A 16949-nucleotide genomic window follows, 5' to 3' on the forward strand; every position below is an offset into this window, starting at 1 on the left:
AGGTTGGTTGTATATTGTTTAACGTCCCACTTGAGAATTTTTCACTCATATGAAGACGTCACCATATCCGATAAAGGGATGCAAAATTAAGGCGTATGCTCGGCGGTTAGGGCCTTTATGTAGGGAGGGGTCTTTATCGTGAAAGGCGAAAATAACGAACAGTGGCACACCTACTGTGCCATGAGACATCTGTTTTAGCGCTCTCATCCGGAGAGGGAGAGAGATCGATCACATGTGCTATTCAAGTTTGATTTCTTTAGACTACCATTGTTCCTTTGGATATTACATGTACATGAACTTGTTAATCAATTATAGTGGATAACTGAATATTTCTTGTGTGTGGTGAGTTCATTAAAAATAAACACAAAATTCCAAGGTACTGGTCACGTAAATATATACATCAAGTGGTTTACTGATGTTTTTCATGATAATATTTCTCTTAAACGAGACCGAGAAGTGGTGGATGATATTGTATTACAATCCCCACCGGGTCTTGATAAGGTTGATTGATTGTATCTTGCTTAACGTCTCGCTCGAGAAGTTTTCACTCATATGGAGACGTCTTGATAAGGTAAACGGAATAATCCGTGGTCAAAAAATAAAAATATAAGGAACAACCCAACAATTGGTATCAAACACACCAGAGCGCATTCAACCTAATAGGAGGTTGTGTTTGCAAATAAGACAATTGTAACGACCGTAGAATTTGCGAAATGCTGATTTTATACGGGACAGTCGAAACTCTTAAACCATGAACATATTTGTCAGTAGCCTGCTCGGTTCAAAAGTTGATACATACAAGAACACGTTAACGTGTATCGAATCAAATAAGAGACATAAACTCGGATCTAGGAGATAATGGATTACTGCTTCATTAATATGGGGAGTGATGGATATAATGATATACAAGTGAACAAGTGAATATAATGAACAGTGATCAATCTCATAAATCCTATAAAGAATACACAATTGAGAGACGGGCAAATTATAGCTGTGGAGACTTTTGTGATAGTAATATATTAGCCATATTACCTTCATTAAATTATATGTAATTAAGTGCATACACACATGAAAATGTAAAGATAACGAACAGTGATCAATCTCATAACTCAGAAATACACAATAGAGAGTTGGACAAACACGGACTCCTGGATATACCAGAGGTGGGATCAGATGTCCAGGAGGAGTAAGCAACCCCTGTCGACCGGTCAAACCAGCGGAGAGCCCTATATCTTGAGCAGGTAAACGGAGTAATCCATAATCATAACCAGTGTGCCAAGAACGGTCTAGTAATTGGTATGAAACGCCAGACAGCATTTTACCCAAATAAGATCATTTTGGCAACTAGATCGTTATAACAACCATATAATTTGTGATATACTGACTTCAAACGAGATTGTTGAAGCCCCTGTAACATCAAATTATCAGTCAGTAGCCTTAAAAACTGATCATACGCAGAACATGCTCTGGCGTATGGAATCAATTGAGAGACATAAACACCATACGGAGGTGATAATGGGATATTACTGCATAAATATGACAAGTTGACGGTGGAGAAGCTGAAGTCATGCCTTTTGCCATGAAGTTGAGTTTATAGTTTGCTGTTAAACTATGTTCAATAAAATATCTAAGCATAAAACAGATGTGGAATACGCTGTGGTGGCCTTTTTTTCAAGTTCACTGGGATATATATCGAATCGACATATAAATGAAAATGTGAATATGTGGCATAAATGTGATTTCAACAGGCATAAAATATAGGATTTTCGTAACAAAATCATATCGAAATGCAAACGATACTACTACATGTATTAGTGATTTTTCATGCAATCAGGGAATACAAGGTTATATGGTGTGGCCGTTCGACACTGGATGCTTAACCCTCTTGGGCACTTAATCCCACCTCTGGTATATCCAGGGGTCCATTGTATGTCTTCTCCTACTCTTGATTTTGTATTCTTGATAGGAGTTCGTTATATTCACCTCTTCATCAAGGAAAATCAAAAAGAAAATAATTATTGGAGATTTGATCACATAAATGTGACGTCAACTTGGTTTTATTATGCATATACTACAAACCATATTTTAACGAGTTTCATGGCAAAGTCGTATTGGAATGCAAAGATGACGTAGTATTACTACACTACTAGATTCGATATGACCTTCATTTGTGATGACCTTGATCAACGATTGCAATTATGGTGTGGTTATCAAAACAGAAAATTGCAAAATGTTGAAAATGTACTCCATATATTGTATATTTCTTCTACTTTTAACGTCAATACCTATGCTCAAGTTGTCACAGAAATGTGAAGTTTCTATTAGCAAACACGTGCGTTTTCAAGAAAAAAAAGTGCAGACATGCATGAAGCAAAAACTGCCCCGATTTACTTTTCTTCTAGGAAAATAGAATAATTACGAAAGATGACATAATAACAAAATGAGATTCTGATGTATAGATCATAATCAACAGTGACATAAAAAAAATATTGTTCACACATCTTCGTTTTAGAGGATTGTTGGTACTAAAATAACTACCTCTTAATTTAGTACATTAATGCGTTTCGATGCAGCCCGGAAACACAATATTATATGGTGCCATCTTAAATGAATAGATGATGTAAGGAAATAATTCTTGGGAAATAATTGACAGTCTCCGAATTCTTAAGTTTCTCCGAATTCTTAAGTTTAAAAAAAAAGAAAAACTTTCGCATCTGAGAGCAATATCTCAGATGGATTGAATATGCCTGATTGGCCAACAGAGAAATATATCTGTTCATATTCTTCTAGCACCTGCTGAAATTTACAAACAGATGCATATTCAAATTGCATATGCGTGTTTGTTCCTGATTTCTGCCATTCAGGCATGTTATATCCGACCAAAAAAATATTTGAAAGACATAATTTATTTCGGGTTATATATTGCAACGTAAAAGGTGATGATGTACGGTATTTAAAGACGAATTTCCTTCTAAACAATTGACAATTGCGAACAGCTTGACGTATATTCTAATTGACAAATGATCCCCCAATCGTTGCGAGAGAATGTATCAATATAAATTATCATAATTAATAATCAGTAACAAATTTTCAGGGGGAAAGTGAGTCAGGAATAAAAAAAAAATTACATTGAACTTCTGAATAAGCAAATATTGTAAACGTGACTAGCATTGGTACATGCAGATAGTTCTAGTTTATATCACATAACATCATATCATCCTACCATATAATTATATTTTATATATAATTTTGCAATAAATGGCAAACGAGCGTGTTCTGAAGAACACGTGTATTGCCTTTAATGCCACCAGTAATCCCAGTGCACGTGCACATTACACAACTCTCACCTATGGAAGTAGATATAAACGTATAGCTAAATATCAGTCTTATTTCCGAATCTTATTAAGTTCTAGAGCATGGCATATTTGATAACGAACAGTGATCAATGTGCATCGTTGGCGACCAAATTGAGTCTTTTGTTCTTTCTATTCTTACAAAATGACAAGCATATATATTCATGTTCAAAGAATGTAAGAGAAATAAATCTGGTAATTTGCAGCTTGTTGCATATTACATAATCTTATATATTAATTAACTGGCTGGGCTTACATAAGACAATTTATTACGAACTACAAATTTAAAGCAGGCTGACTAGTCACATGACAAAAAGTAGCCCAGCCAATGAAACATGTACACATTCTTTAAAAGATCACTAATTACATATATGCGCACTCAGCGATTAAAAAGGTGGTTACATTTGCTAACTAGTCCAGGAAGCATATAGGGAAGATAGAAGTTGATCATACTGACACGAAATCAGTAACGATAAAATGGTAACAAAAACTAAATTTGATATACTGAATGAAAATTATTTTGCCAATAATTGTGACTGATAACAAATACAAACGAGTATCATTTCGTTGACGACATGACCGGCCAGGAAGAGATCCAGAAGTAAAATAGCGTGACAACATCGCAACAATCCCCAGGATACTGCAGGGACTTAAAATATTAAGTATGAAAAGCACGAGGCAAATATGTGGAAAATTAATGATATATTTCAAATCAAAATGTGTTTCTGTGCGAAACCGATAGCTCGCTCTTACAGAGCATCCCTCAAAAACAAACTCGTCATCACGTGACTCATATATTATACAACCAATGAACCAATGCAAAAGACATTAATTTCCGCTAATCTTACCGCGGAAAATATAAATAATCATTTTCAGAATGAGTTCGGGAAAAATACTAGCCAGCTTTTGAGAAATGTCTTGTTTCACCCCCCCCCCCCCAAAAAAAAACCACCAACAAAACAACAACAACCAGATACTACAACAACGTTGTCGCCTTAGAATTCACTGGAGACAATTTGGGTGTTTTAAGTGCGTGCAAAAGGGTTGCCGTGAGATTTGTTGATCGATTACAAAGTATCCCGGGAACATTTTTGTCAACGTCCTGCGCGGTTCGCTGCTCGTGTTTGTTTAATGCTGTTCTATCGAGCAGACCTCGAGACTGCAACAACATTATTTCGAATACAAAAAAGGGTTAGTTAATCATGTTTGTAGAATATTTTCATATCACTTAGTCAATTACTTTAGCCTTTTTATTGTCTCTTTCTCAATATTTTTTATCTGTAGTTAACGGAAGGAGTTTTTTTTTCTTTTTTTTCTCTGGCACATGGAACGAACATCATGCTTTGGTATGTACGAAAGAATGTATATACTCATGTTTAAACGGGATTTTATTGTAGTACATCAGTGTTAAATTGTTGACTGCAGCATATCAAACATATGTAAAACCGCAAGAATGATACAGTGGGTCAAATTTATGTAAAGAACAAAAGCGATTCGTCCTTATTTGAAACTTGATATGACTTTGTTGATGTATATAGTTTCATGCGGTTAATTTTTGTGGTTTTAAAATAATACCAAAGAACTAAATGTCTCGATATATGAGAAACAGCTGTCTTTTTCTTTCTTTCTTTTTATCAATACTGCGTTCTATGAAATACTGTTTCTATGAAATAGAGTAAAGAAATAAAATTAAAAGAACTTCATTCTATGATGAACATTTTCACAACACGTATATCTAGATCATTGATGTTTTCATTTTTTTCTTTTTGCACAGCACAAAACATGCAGCACTCAGGAATGGAAATGTCGCCAATGCTTTACGGGTCCCATTGTAAATCAAAATTTTGTTTATAAACATGTTCTTCCCCGTTTTCAGCTAACCATGGTAAAACACGCCCCGACTAAAAAAAATATTATTTTGGATTTCACAACGTTTCATGATTTTACAGATTTTTGGGGAGATTGGATTCTTAAAGTTTGCTGCATGGTTTACCTATACACTTGATAGAAGTAATTTGCACATTGAACGAGTTTTCTACTTCATATTCTATAGGGTTTACGGCGGGTGTGACCTGTGATCCCAACTCTGATCTGTGTCCAGGGCTTTTTTTAATTTTGTATTCTTCATAGGATTTCTGAAATTGAACACTTGTTCGTTTTATCGTAAATTGTATGACGTATTTCTTTAACCCACGCGTACCTATTTACCGGTCAACACTGAGGGTTGAAGGGGAAATACAAACAATTTTATATTAATTTGAATTAATATGGACCTGGATGATTTTTTTTATATAGGTTAAATAATTATGTAAAAACTTCTTACATTACGAAATGCAGCAGATCACTTTTATATGCACAATGCATTCAAAGACCGCAGACCTCAGCGGCAATAAATCTATAAATTTATACTGTTCATCGACCACAACATGACTTTTCATCCCGGAATTATCTTAAATTTCTCATTTTTATCTTTTGATTTCTTAAAAAGTACTCTTCAAAATTCAGACTGTGCCTTATTCTAGGGAAATGCAGTATTTCATTTTCTTTTAAATAGTAAAAAAAATCAATCAAATATTAACGATTAATGTTAAATATAGTTTTACTGTATATTTTATAGAGTAATATTTACATTTCCAATGTTTTTGCCTTTGATATCTTTATCAATTATAAATTGTAATGATAATCATTTATTCATGAACGCTCTGCAGTTGTAAATAATACACATATGAATCTTAATAAATATAGCACGTTTACTTAAACGACTAGAAATTCCGACTGAAATGAAAGCATAATGTAAATGTAAGAAATAAATTGTATGAGGGTATGGACTGCAACACAGCACGCCGCCATGCTTTTCATGAAACGTTACCGCGTTAAGACTTATTATAATTATTGAACACATTCAAAGATGATCTTGTTCTCTGTATAACGAAAATGTTTCGATAGTTCTTGGGAGAATTTAACCTTTACGCTTGTGAAAAAAATTTGTTATGAAAAATTGATAAAAAATATTTGAGTTAGAAAGACTTAATATTTCAGTAGGAAGGGCGGAAACAACATTTTAATTTTTGTATTCAAAAAATGTAGGAGTTATGAGATTGATCACTGTTCGTTATCGTCACATTTCATTCCACAGAAACTCTCAACCAAATACATGTGTCTCAGTTCTCTGCAATGTAAAGACTTCTTTCAAACACTCTACCGCCACCATCACCCACATAATCTACTTCTCTCTGGAGATATTTGGTAAGTCTTCACCTTACATTTACAACACAATATCCTCCTGCAGGCCTTCGTAGTGACTATGAAGTCCTCATTGGTTATCTTGCGCAGGTTGTCTTCCCCACGGTTACATAAAGATAAGAACGTGCTATCTTTCAATTCAATATCAATGTACAAATTCAAATAGGGCGGACCTTCGGACGAGACCGCAAAAACCAAGGCCCCGTGTCACGGCACGTGTGGCACGATAAAGATTCCTCCCTGTTCAAGGGCCATAAGCGACGAGCATGGGGCTAAATTTTGTAGCTCTCCGCCGTCAATGGTGACGTCTCCACATGAATAAAAGATTCTCGAGGGGACATTCAACAATATACAACCAACAAACACTATTCACCTCGCCACCCATGCCCAATGAATATTCTACTCCTCGGGTAGTAAAAGCACCATGTGTCAATAATTACATACTAGTAGTACTCGCAGCAAGTGTACGAAAATATCTTTTGCGTCTCCCGCCAAGAAAGCCAGAGTTTGTCAATTTCTTGTATACGACTACTGGACAACTCAAAACTTAGTGCGACGTCACATTTGGAAGTTTTCAAAGACTTGCCAATAAGATATTTTATACAGCCATCGTTCATTGATACAGGTGAATGACAAGGTCATTGTCAAAATCAAATTTTCTTATGTATATCTTAGCTATATTTGTTCCCCAACACTTTCAGGAATTGTGTTCTTCACCGTAGTCCCTGTTTTTTTCTCAAGGTTGTACGTTAAAGCTGAAGGTCACATAAAGGGATGTACATACATGTATTAATTAAAATTTTACAGATTTATGTAATATTATTCACTTTTTAAATCAGACCTTTAGTAGTAAAGAAACCTTGCAGGAAGCACTGGGTTTTCAAGAGGTCAAGGTTACTGAAAGGGTGTCAGTGTTTATTTAAGCTACTTACCAAATACATTCTATTGGTTATTTAACTGGATTACAAATTTCAGAACTCCTTGAGTTTTTATTTCAACAGCACTTGGCGGAATGCAATAAAATGTATCGGACTAACCATGCTGTAAGATGAAGTCCTGAGTACTACAATGTATGTCGTCGTTGCCCTTATTAGATATCGTATGATAGCTCAAATATGATGTGCCTGAAATTGTATTCGTTATGCCATTACTGCGTCAAACTTAAAACGTAAAGATAGGTAGACCTAGTTATTGCTCTTTCGTCAAACTCTCAGCATTTAGGATTGTATTTAAACGGAAGCCCAGTGTCGCAGCAGGCGTTTGCACGTTAAAGAACCCTCACTGCTACGGCCGTAGGTGCTAAACATAGGTCTAAATTTGTGGTACTTCACCTACAACTGGTGATGCCTCGATATCAGTGACAAATTCTCGAAGGAACGTAAAACAAATAGATTAGCAAACAAATAAATAAGCATTTGATATTGAGACTGGAAATCGACAAACAATTTTTCCCCCCTTGATTCATCACTAATCACTGGTACCAAGAATAAAGATTGATTAAGATGAACTACATTCTAGAAATTCCTATGTTTAGAAACTATCATTATAACATTGATTACAAACCTCACCGAGTAACCAAAATTCCGTTTTCAGTTTTATTTTTGGATTAAGATAAATTGTCCTTAGCGATATTGGCCTTAGGACACCGATCATCATAATTTATGCAAAACACTGCGGCTGCCACGTGTGCAGGAAATAACAGAACCCTTAGATTTAACTATTAATTTCATATCTCTCGAAATTTAAACAAACTTTAACTCAGATTGCTATCTAAAGTGATAACATGGAATCAGTATAATGACAAAATAGCAGTTTGGTTGAGATTGGCTAACAGTAATTTCTTCATGGCAAGTGATTATCTTCAGCTTGTATTGATTATGGCTGAGGAGGATCCTTGGTGGGGGTGGGGTGGAGGGTACTTCTAGAGTGACAAGTGAAAACCGAAAATCTTCACCCTTAAAACGTCTAGACAGGCATTATATATTTCACCTTAGATTATGTATTTAAATGAAGTTCATTGTACTGCAATGTGTTTAAAATTTTGACATAATTTAGAGGTGTTCCTAGTACAAATCGTAATAAATCACAATATCATTAAAGGTGTAATGCGATATATATATATACATAGATGTTTAAATTTATCTCTAATTAGATGAGAAAATAATTTTAGACATAATTTATGGTCTAAGCAATTAATTAATAAGTCCAGAAATAAAAGTAGGCTTTGATACTTAGATATCAGCTTGAAGTGATACATTCAAACTTTTTAAACAATATCTATTTTCAACTGAACCGGGTTGATTTCATCCAAATACATATCACTGACAATATTCAAGAACTGGTTTGAAACACATCAGACAGCTTTCGACCTAATGATAGCTTTCATATGGAAATTAGGTCATTATAACAATCATATAATTTACGAAATATTGACTTTAAACGAGACTGTTGAAACCCATGTACATGTAACATCAACTTATTTGGCAGTAACTTACACCGATTTAAAAATTAATCATACGCAGAACACGCTCTCGCATATCGAATCACTTGCGAGAGATAAGCACCATATGCAGGTGATATTCATAAATATGGGAAGTTGACATGGAGAGGTTGAAGTTATCCGTTTGTCGTAAAGTTGAGTTGTAAACATCAACAAATGTACATGTATGGTCAATTGATTGACTGTACATGTATATTGTTTAACGTCCGTCTCGAAAATAGTTCACTCATATGGAGACCACCATTACCGGTGAGGGGCTGTAAAATTTAGGCTTATGCTCGGCGCTTACGGCCATTGAACAGGGAGGGATCTTTATCGTGCCACACCTGCTGTGACCCTGTTTTGCGGTTTCATCTGAAGGACCGCTCCATTTAGTCGCCTCTTACGACAAGCAAAGGGTACTGAGGATCTATTCAAACCTGGATCCCCTCGGGAACGCGTGTGTTCAATTGTGATTGATTGAGGTTTCACGCTGTTTTAGCAATATTTCAGCCACTTTACGGCGGCTAACTAATTGAAATATGTTTGGTTGTGAGTGTTTGAGTTTCCCAGACAGCCCCTGGTGAGCCTACGCTTTTTCGAAAATCAGGGAAACGATCTAAAGCGTGCCAAGGGGGTTGTGATCATTGACACGGGGCATCCTTTAACGTAATCTAATTAAAATCAGATCCAATAGCAGAGTATACGGCGCAGATCTAAGAAGTCTGATTTTAATTAGATTGCCTTTAACAATTGCCTTTAAAAAGTTAAAAATACATAAATATATCAAACTTGCAGATCATTTCGTGTATATCAGCAGTTGTTAAAAATGAAAGCATTTGATTTTTTCTGTAAAAATCGCATTCTTGTACATATTGAATAATAAAATGATTGTCAACATTTGTAAAACGTTCTTGCATTGATTGCACATTATTGAAAATTCTATTTAAATTACTGCATTTTAAACGAATGTGATGTATAGTTCATTGACAATTACAAGATGAAAGGTGAAGATAACGAACAGTGATCAATCTCTTAACTCCTATAAGCAATAAAAAATAGATAGTTGGGCAAACACGGACCCCTGGATATACCAGAGGTGGGATCAGACCTGGATTTCTCGAAAAGAACTTTAATCGAAATTAGAACTTAAGTCAGATTTTACTCAAATCGTGACTGCTTAAATAGAAGAAAACTCAAACTTAAGTTTGAGATTTTTTCGATAAATCCAAACCAGGTGCTTAGGAGGATATATATTCAGACTGAAGTTCTCTGTTTCGTAGGTAAGAATGGGCCAATTTTGAATGGCCGATACGCATCGTATTCTTGAAAGAATCACTATGTCACAGAAATCCCAAAACATTTGCCAAAGAGAATTTACATATAGTTTTAAGAAAAATCAATGTAGGGAATTTTAAGGTGTGCAATATCATCTTAAAGAGCATTGTTAGTTGCTTTGGTGTTGCCAGGGATACCAATATGACTTGGGATCCAGCAGAACTCATTATTCTTCGTTGTTAGGTCACCTGAGGAAACTAAGGTGACCTATTCCAATTGGTTGTCGTCCGTTAACAATTGGACATTTAACTACTATTCCAATTCCAATTTTCAAATTTGGTATGAAGCAACTTTGGGACAAGCGGGACATAAATTGTAAATTTCGGAGTCCTGCACTCCTGAGGCCTTAGAGGCGGGACAAAAATGCCAACACTTGACTAATTCTCAAAAACGTTCTTCTCTACAACCGCACAAGTGTAAGAACATCTAAATGCATAGGGTTTTACAATGTCCAAGAGTAAGTTAGAATCATGTTTGTTTTTTAACTCGTAGACTAATTGATTTTGTCATACAAATCTTCAAATTGCGAATGGAAAACGCAGTTAAATGCAGGATATTCTTCGTAGATCGAGAGGTGGTTCGTTTTTCTGAACATACAAACTATCTACAGGAGAGGTTCGAAACGCTCCTTTGCAAAGTCGAATTCCTCATGGTGGATTGCATCGAGAGCTTTAACATGTCATTGCCGCTCTATATACTACACAGCCGTAGTCGGGTTTAGACCGAATTAGAGAGCGATGCAGATGTACAAGAGTATTTTGATCTGCTCCCCATTTTGAGTTTGCAACAACTTTAATTATTTCAAGAGCTTTTGTACATTTCTATTTGAGCATTGCTATATGAAGAATTAAGGAAAGTTTATCGTCAAAGATGACACCCAAAAACTTAACCTCTTCTACAACTTTAATACGGGATATCGGAACTAGAAAATTTTGGAACTCTTCAGGAAAAGAATTTACGAAAATTATGCGTCACTTAGGCAACTCTTGTATACAAATTAGTGATGGCAAAAGACGACTCATTTCTGACATAAAAATATATGCCTGGTTTGAAGATTATTTTTCAGAATGTTGCAAGTGAATGCCCTAGTACCAAACATGAGTTATTGGATTAAATTTCTGATGTTTGGTAGCAGAGATAAAACAAAAGAAAAAGTCTATTTCCTACACCGTATATTTACTTTATGAGATTTTCTTGTGTCATTAAAACAACCGACCGCTATGAAATGATATAATTAATCACAATAAATTATTTATAAATCGATCTCCAGAATCGTACATATACATGCAGCAACATGTACCCCTCCGATTGCGAGACTGCGTTAAATTATCACATACAACATTAAAGTTTGTAATTAGTACATGTAAAGATCGATTCATTAGCTGGTCACTTGGTATAGTGGCGGTGAATGGTAGTGAAATTAATACAAGGTTAGATCGATGAGTTCAACTCATGAACTGAAGAATAACCCCCCCCCCCCCCCCTGTTTGTTTTGTTTTACGATTTAGGGGTTTGAGCAGAACTGCTTTTCTTGCTAACTAAGATTTTTCATATTTTGATATAACGGTACTTTTTTTTCTTCGTTTGATTCCCACCCCTCAACTTTCAAAAACGGCGCTAAAATGTGCCTGAATTCACTATAATTATATCTGTTAGTACATTAGTAACATGTGCTTGTTTACTGAAAAGTTGCCCAAGTTAACACAGGAAACGTGATCTCGTTGAACGTACTAAATATTAAAACCAGGACGGAATCTGAGACGAAATAATGGTTCCGATATTCCGTATTGGAGTACCATCTAATTGTAATTGTGGATCGTCGTGGCGTTTCCGTTTGGAACAGAAAGGTTTTACATGTAGTTCTGGAAAGTTTAAAACTGTTCAACATCAGCCCAATTTTGGAATTTGTTTAATTGTGACTCAATTTCTATAACAATATGTATTTCAAACGCCGCTCAATTTCAAATGATGCCATATGTAAAAAATTTCTTGAAAACTAAGACGTGGTTTTACTCTCAATAGGAAATAATGTTTTTCACATGTTTCTTGGCCAATCAGATTCAAGTATTCTAACAAGAAAGCACAGTATTTATAAATGTTAAATATGAATATGCCCGTGTGTCTCTATTATTTTTTAAACTTCTATTTTGCTTACAATTTAACCCTCCGAGAAACTCACAAGATTTTCACTTTCATGTCGAGCGTTTGACTTGGCGAAGGATCAGTTACGTGTACATGCACTACTATATATCTTCGCAGTGGTCTCAGTAGTCGGTGTACATCGAACCACTAATCTTGCTGACTGAAGTGTAAACTTATGTTATTAAAAAATAAAGATCTCAATTCAGGTCGCACAGGGATCAATCAATAAAAAATAAAACATTAAGAATAAGGCAAACATGGCCCCTGGACATACATGTATCAAAAGAGGGATGGGGTGCATAGGAGGAGTAAACATCCCTTGCTGACCGGTCACACCCTATATCTCGATCGGATAAACAGTAATTCGTAGTAAAAATCGATGCGTAAAGAACAGCCACAATTAAAATTATTAAAATGTCAGAAAGCATTTTACCCAATGAGAGGTGATATTGGCTGATTGATTGTATATTATTTAACGTCCTTCTCGAGATTTTTTAGGTCACCTGAGTCACTCAGGTGACTTATTGCTATTGGTCTGCGTCCGTCGTCGTCCGTTAACAACTTCCCAGAAACTACTGGGCCAATCATGACCAAATTTGGTACATGTATGTAGCATTTGTAGGCGAGGAAGACCGGAAATTGTAAATTGCATGACACCCCCCTAAGGGGCCTTACGTTTGGGGTAGAAACTGTAACATTGATATATTTCTCTTAAAATCTTTACTCCTGGGCATCTAGCAGAGAAATGGAGTATATAGTACATGTACTGGTGAACAAGGAAACTTCTACAAAAATTGTAAATCTCATGACTCCCTGAGTAGGGGTTCTGACCCCAGGGTGGGGTCAAACTTGGTATATACTGCTGATGTGTAAAATACTTGAATAACATCTTCTTTAGTGCTATTGCTACTAAATTAAAACTAAATATATATTTAGAAAGAGCAGATAGTACTTTACTAATATTATAAATTTGATGAACCCAGGGGTAGGGGTTTTGGTATCAGGATGGGGCCAAAATGGTCAGTAATCAAATGTGTGAACAAAAGAAATTTTTAACTATTCCAATTCTTTACAAATCTGGTATGAAGCATCTCTGGGACAAGGGGGACATAAACTGTAAGTTTCATGATTCTTGGGGGCGGGGCAAACACTGCTCAAAATTGGCCAATTTTCAACAATCTTCTCTACAACCGCACGTTTAAGAAAAAATTAAATAAATTGTGATGTGGAGCAGGAAGGCCTCTACCAAAATTGTAAATTTCATGATCCCGGGTTGGGGGTTCTGACCTTATTGCAGGGCCAAACTTGGTATATAGTGTTTATGTGTAAAACACTTAAATAACATCTTCTTTAGTGCTATTGATACTAAATTGAAAGTAAATAGATATTTATAAAGAGCAGATAGTCCTTTACCGAAATTGTAAATTTGATGATCCTTGGGGTAGGGGTTCTAATTTCAGGGTGGGGCCAAACTTAGTATATAGTATTGATGTGTGAATTTGCTGATACTGTTTAAAATCTAAATGCATACTTAGGATAGCAGAAAAGGATGTACAAAAAATGGTGAATTTTACGACCCAGGGTTTTGACTCTAGGATAGATCCAAATTAGTCATATCTTTTAATGTTTTAATGATAATACATCTATTTAAAACCTTTCATCAGTGTATGCACTTTTGAGGACACTGAAGTTTTAAGAACACATTTTGTTTTATAGTGTTGCTGAACATTAGAATTTAGTTTAGATATTCAGATATTATTAGATATTCAGAACAGGAAATTTGTTCTAGATTTCACAACCCTTGGGAGTAGTGATACTTTTTCACTAGTACTCAGGGGACCGATAAGGCCTGTGGGCCTCTTGATTACTCATGTGGAGACGTCACCATTGCTGGTTGTATTGGTAAATTAGATCGCTATAACGACCCTAAATGCTGACTTTATACGAGACCTTTGAAACCCCTGTAACATCAACTTGACTATACGCAGAACAAGCTCTTACGTATCGAATCAGTTGAGAGACATAAACACCAAATGCAAGTGATAATGATATTGCTACATAGATATGAGAAATTGACGATGGAAAAGCTGAAATCATCCCGTTTTTCATAAACTTGAGTTGTTAATCGGTCGTTCACACCTATCGTCAATACATATTACTTCAATAAAACTATTATTACAATAAGAAATGCAATATAATGATCTCTGATTCAATTACTATTTAAAACAACATTGGAAAGAAATTGTTTGGAGAAGTATCTTATGCTCCCATAAATTCCATTTTTATTCTTGATATTTCAAATAGTCATCGTTGATTGGCCAGAAAGGTACATATAAACTCATTATTCCTGTTTTCATGTATGTTACCAACACAATAACTTGGTTAATAATTTCTTGGAAGTTATTAGTTTTTGACGCCAATTTTTGTATATTTTTAACCAAATCATTTTACAGTTGGACAACGTAATGAATAATTATGATGATATTTACAAACCGCTTTCAGTTCCTCTTCGATTTGGGATTTTTTGACAAAAAATGACAACTCCTTTAAAGTTGTGGTTAAAGATCACGTGAATTAAGTACGCGAAACACTTATATGATGTCATCAGATTTCTGTACTTTGTACTTAATCTCCACTGGATAAAAGAACAACAAATGCTAATTCAACGGGAACCCTTTCATAATTAAAGTGCACTATATCCATTTAATCAAAACAAGGACTCGACAAAGCGAGTAACATTGGATATTGTAATACAGCATTGATCAGAGTATACACAGAATTTTTTAATTTCATTCCAGTGACTCTGACTTGTCAAATCTGAAAACCCATAGGAACGAAGAGATTACATTATGTAATTTTTTTCCACGTATATGTACATTAGTTACATAAGAATTTATATACATGTCAATCTGAAAACCCATAGGAACGAAGAGATTACATTTTCTAATTTCCCCCCACATATATGTGCATTGGTTACATAAGAATTTATATACATGTCAGTCGCACACCATCAAGTACATTTCTACTTAATTACATTTCCAATGGTTTTGCCTTGATATCATTTCAAATTGTAATGATAAACATTTCCTCACGCTCTGCAGTTGTAAACGATTCGCGTGTGAATACATTGCTACATGAACTTGATAAATATAATACGTCTATTTTAAAGGCAGAAATGAAAGTAGAATGTAGATGCAAGATGTAAACTGCGATGCTTCATGAAGTGCGGTTTGTCTTTCTAGACAAGAAAGTTAGGAATATCCTTGTGATTGATTGAATATTGTTTAACGACCCTCTCGAGAATATTTCACTCATATGGAGACGTCACCATTGCCGGTGAAGGGCTGCAAAATTTAGGCCTATGCTCGGTGCTTATAGGCATTTGAGCAGGGAGGTACCTTTATCGTGCCATAACTGCTGTTACACGGGACCTCGGTTTTTGCGGTCTCATCCGAAGGACCGCCCAATTTAGTCGCCTTTTACGACAAGCAAGGGGCACTGAGAACTTATTCTAACCCGGATCCCCACGGGACCGGAAATATTGTGACCTATACTTTGCAACTGTAAGCTTGAAAACCAGTGTTAGGAACTGAGATATTTTTAAGGATATAATTCCCGCAAATTTGATTAAAATCGGGGAGAAATCCTATATACAGGGCTGAAAACACCAACGAACGCACGAAAGCCTTTCTCAGAGAGAGATATCAGGCGACTAGCTGCCTATACACAAGTACGCAACTGCGTACACATCATTTGGGAGAGAGAGAGAGAGAGAGAGAGAGAGAGAGAGAGAGATCTTTGCCAATAAAATAGCTGTGCCTCAAAAATACATGTAAATGCATTATACAGTCCCAGTTAATGGTTTAATCAGCATCATAATGTTCATTCAATCCAATTTAAAGTCCCTTTTAAATTTCAAATCATTAACATCATGTCGAATATCACTTTAATGTACAGTAGACGATTAGGATATTCTTTGTTACATGTATCAGTAACATTTACTATATATACCATGCAGTCGAAAACATCTGGGGGGGGGGGGGGGGGGGGGGGTCGTAAAGTCCAAGTACACACGGTGAGTTCGCATAATAAAACTAGAAAATAATTTTGTGAATTATCTTGGGTTTGGAAATGACAAGAAACCCTGTTTCTATGCACAAATAATTTGTTATTTCATTGGTAAAACCAAGAAGTTTTCGGGGATGAAAGATTAGCCCTGAACCCATTGGAGTCCTCAAGACGATCCCCAGATCCCTTGCCATTCTTTGCGTACACTTCATTCTCTTTGTGCCTACGCGCCTGTAAATAGTAACTTGCCGTTTCAAAGCGCAAATTACTATATAAGCCGTTCCTAGCAAAAAAGGCCCTTATCTTATCAAACAATGTTTTTCAAA

This window comes from Ostrea edulis, chromosome 1 (genome assembly GCF_947568905.1).
Source record: "Ostrea edulis chromosome 1, xbOstEdul1.1, whole genome shotgun sequence".
Lineage (NCBI taxonomy): Eukaryota > Metazoa > Mollusca > Bivalvia > Ostreida > Ostreidae > Ostrea > Ostrea edulis.